Here is a 4,913-nt window from a genome sequence, read left to right as displayed (position 1 = left end):
TTGTTATTTTGTGCCATGCTTTGTTTCGTGATGACTCATTCAGTATGGGCGCTATTGTTGCAAAGCAGTTAAATCTTAACCGTACTAAGGGCCCTATCTTGGGAGGCATCTTCGCCTCGCTCCTCGCTGCATACTTTAATATACCTATTAGGCATTATGAGAAGGAAGAAAAATTGTTGCCTACTGTTCTTCTAGATTACAAGAGTATGGTTGCACATGATTTCATTGTTAAGAACAGGAAAAAGGAGCTTAACTATAGACTGTTATTTGATAAAAATCACCCTGAGACTATTACCTTGCCTGCTCCTTCCTTGTTTGATTTATCTGCAGGCGAGTACCTTGTTTCGTTGGAGGCCATTCACGCCTATCGAAACCCCACATCAGCTACAGAGCCAGATCCGGAACCACAAATTGTTCCCCCATGCCAGTCTGTTTACCGGTGGGATCCGGGGGAGGTTGCCAACTAGTGGCAACCCGAGGCTTCATCTCAGTACGACCCCAGTTACAACTTCGGATATCCGCCAGGCCAGCCGTGGCCATAGACCAACTTAGGCCAAAAGCCTAAGCTTGGGGGAGTACGTATCTCTCACCGACATTACATTTATATTCATACACTCATTGCTAGTTGTCGGTGCTCATACTCTTTCACTGTAATATCCATGCTAGTTTATTTTCCTTTTTTCTGCCTTCTTCTTGTGTGTTTGAAAAACCTTAAGAAAACTAAAAAAATTAGTAGTAGCTTTTAGCTAGCTTATTTTCTTGCTGTAGTAGTAATAATTAAAAGAAAACCCAAAAAGATTTCCTGTTCTTCTTTTGCTTGTTGGGAGCTTTCCCGTATAAATAGTTTTATTTCTTTTCTTTTCTTTGGGGGTCGTGAGGAGAAGACCATAATGAAAATGTGGAAGTGGCTCTTATATGCATTATTGTTGATTTAACCAAGATCCCATATTGCCTTGTCTTCTCCTTTGTATTGAATGCCTGCAGATTCCAGCTTAGTCCAATGCACGTGCACTATTATTATTATTCACATCGTTCGGTCATGCAAGTGAAAGGCAATTATGACGATATATGATGGACTGATTGAGATGAGAGAAGCTGGTATGAACTCGACCTCTCTTGTTTTTGTAAATATGATTAGTTCATTGTTCCTGATTCAGCCTATTATGAATAAACATGTTTGCAATGACAATTAGAGATTATAGTTACTTATGCCATGCTTAATTAGCTAGGAGTTTATAATGGTTTACCTTGTGTGCCAACATGCTATTAAAATGGTTGTGATGTGGTATGATAGGGTGATATCCTCCTTTGAATGATTTAAGTGACTTGACTTGGCACATGTTCATGCATGTAGTTGAAACAAAATCAACACAGCCTTCATGATATTTATGTTCATGGTGGATTATATCCTACTCATGCTTGCACTCAATGTTTATTAATTTTAATGCATGTTCATGACTGTTGTCGCTCTCTAGTTGGTCGCTTCCCAGTCTTTTGCTAGCCTTCACTTGTACTAAGCGGGAATACTGCTTGTGCATCCAATCCCCTAAACCCCAAAGTTATTCCATATGAGTCCACTATACCTTCCTATATGCGGTATCTACCTGCCGTTCCAAGTAAATTTGTATGTGCCAAAGTCTAAACCTTCAAATGAAATTCTTTTTTGCATGCTCGAATAGCTCATGTATCAACTAGGGCTGTCTGTATCTTCCATGCTAGGCGGGTTATTCTCAAGAGGAGTGGACTCCGCTCCTCACTCATGAGAAAATGGCTGGTCACCGGGATGCCCAGTCCCATGCTTTATGCAAACCAAATCAAAATAATTGCAAACAAAACTCCCCCGGGGTTAGTTGGAGGCACTCGTTGTTTCGAGCAAGCCATGGATTGATGCTTGTTGGTGGAGGGGGAGTATAAACTTTACCATTCAGTTTGGGAACCGCCTATAATGTGTGTAGCATGGAAGATATGGCCATCTCTCGGTTGTTATGTTGACAATGAAAGTATGCCGCTCAAAATATTATTTATCTCTATTAATCGAGCTATGGCACCTCTACAAATCCCTCCTTCCCTCTGCGAAGGGCCTATCTATTTACTTTTATGTTGAGTCATCACCCTCTTATTAAAAAGCACAAGCTGGAGAGCACCGCTGTCATTTGCATCCATTACTATTAATTCATATTGGGTATGACTATGACTGGATCTCTTTTACCATGAATTACAATGTTTAGTCAGTTCTTGATCTTTAAAGGTGCTCTGCATTTATGTTTTGCGGTCTCAGAAAGGGCTAGCGAGATACCATCTTGTTATATCATATTATGATTGTTGTGAGAAAGTGTTGTCATCCAAGATTTATTATTATTGCTCGCTAGTTGATTATGCCATTGACATGAGTAAACATGAGACCTAAGTGTTATTGTGAATATGGTTAGTTCATAATCTTTGCTGAAAACTGGAATGCTGGCTTTACGTATTTACAACAACAAGAGCAAACAGAGTTTGTAAAAGTTTTTCCTTATCACTTTCAGTTTATCAACTGAATTGCTTGAGGACAAGCAAAGGTTTAAGCTTGGGGGAGTTGATACGTCTCCGTTGTAAAACACTTTTGCCCTTGTTTTGGACTCCAACTTGCATGATTTGAATGGAACTAACCCGGACTGACGCTGTTTTCAGCAGAATTGCCATTGTGTTATCTTTGTGCAGAAACAAAAGTTCTCGGAATGACCTGAAACTTCACGGAGATTATTTTTTGAAATAATAAAAAATACTGGCGAAAGAATCAAGGCCAGGGGGCCCACACCCTGTCCGTGAGGGTGGGAGGCGCGCCTGCCCCCCAGGGCATGCCCCTTCCTTATGGGCCCCCTGGAGCTCCACCGACCTCAACTCCAACTCTATATATTCATGTTCGGGGAAAAAATCAGAGAGAAGGATTCATCGTGTTTTACGATACGGAGCCGCCGCCAAGCCCTAAACTCTCTCGGGAGGGCTGATGTGGAGTCCGTCCGGGGCTCCGGAGAGGGGAATCCGTCGCCATAGTCATCATCAACCATCCTCCATCACCAATTCCATGATGCTCACCGCCGTGCGTGAGTAATTCCATCGTAGGCTTGCTGGACGGTGATGGTTGGATGAGATTTATCATGTAATCGAGTTAGATTTGTTAGGGTTTGATCCCTAGTATCCACTATGTTCTGAGATTGATGTTGCTATGACTTTGCTATGCTTAATGCTTGTCACTAGGGCCCGAGTGCCATGATTTCAGATCTGAACCTATTATGTTTTCATGAATATATTTGAGTTCTCGATCCTATCTTGCAAGTCTATAGTCACCTACTATGTGTTATGATCCGGCAACCCCAAAGTGACAATAATCGGGATCACTCTCGGTGATGACCGTAGTTTGAGGAGTTCATGTATTCACTATGTGTTAATGCTTTGGTCCGGTACTCTATTAAAATGAGGCCTTAATATCCCTTAGTTTCCGTTAGAACCCCGCTGCCACGGGAGGGTAGGACAAAAGATGTCATGCAAGTTCTTTTCCATAAGCACGTATGACTATATTCGGAATACATGCCTACATTACATTGATGAATTGGAGCTAGTTCTGTGTCACCCTATGTTATGACTGTTACATGATGAACCGCATCCGGCATAATTCTCCATCACCGATCCAATGCCTACGAGCTTTTCACATATTGTTCTCCCCTTATTTACTTTTCTGTTGCTACTGTTACAATCACTACAAAACCCAAAAATATTACTTTTGCTACTGTTCCCGTTACTATCATACTACTTTGCTACTAAATACTTTGCTGTAGATATTAAGTTATCCAGGTGTGGTTGAATTGACAACTCAACTGCTAATAATTGAGAATATTCTTTGGCTCCCCTTGTGTCGAATCAATAAATTTGGGTTGCATACTCTACCCTTGAAAACTGTTGCGATCCCCTATACTTGTGGGTTATCACGTGCCTTTGTTGGACTTATCCACGGGGCTGAATTGGAAGGCTCAGTGTGTGGTGGTGAGACGGCCATCTACTCTGATGGTGATTCATCCACGGGCGAGACCAACTCAATGTATCAACTACAAGACGAACGGCTTGGGGGCTGTTCCGATGGCGACAGTATTCCGGACCCCCCATGAGCCGCCGGACAGGGTGGCGATCTTCATGGCTGGCACCCAGCCGGTTCTCGGCTCGACAGCCGCCGCGGCCATGACTTCCAGTGCAGCGACGGTAATGGTAGCGGGTGCAGGTGGCTCAGCACGCCCGCCGGCTCAAGTTTTAACAGATATGTTGGAAGCTCTGGCAACTCTGATGGAGGTGGATGTAACCCTAGACAACCAGGAGCAGCATAAGGCGGAAGTGGCTAAGCTGCATGCTGAGATAGCGCAAGCCAAGGTAGAGCTGGCAGCGGAAAACGTTAGGATGACCGCGGAGCGGGCCGTTTTAAACCCCCAAGCACAGCGGATTCAAGCAGATTCGTACCGGCTCACGGTGGATCAGAACGCGTCAAATGAAGTCTTCAGGAGAAAATACCGAAGTCATCTGCCCTTGATTTATGAGTCGAGGAACCTCTTCAACACACCTGGAGCTGGGGCCAGTAACCCGCTGGTGATAAACCATACAGCTGAAGTACGGGAGGGTGGAACGCCGGTTCAGCCGCGCGTGACAGGTTCTCCGCATATGAATAACACCCTGCCTCAGAATGTGGTGACGCCGCCGGGTCATTATTCCACCCCTTTAGACAATATGATTGCTGCAGCGACACGATTGGCGGCTCTGCCAGTCGAGGGCGAGACTCCAATGGCGGTTGAAACCCGAAGGGCCAGGGAGCTTCTTCAAACAGCTTTGGTACAACAACAGGCTTATTCCTATAGTCGTGACCGGATTCATGCGACCCCTCGTCCAAGCCG

This window comes from Triticum aestivum, chromosome 3D (assembly GCF_018294505.1).
Source record: "Triticum aestivum cultivar Chinese Spring chromosome 3D, IWGSC CS RefSeq v2.1, whole genome shotgun sequence".
NCBI lineage: Eukaryota > Viridiplantae > Streptophyta > Magnoliopsida > Poales > Poaceae > Triticum > Triticum aestivum.
The sequence above is the reverse complement of the archived record's forward strand: the minus strand, read 5'-3'. Positions refer to the sequence as shown.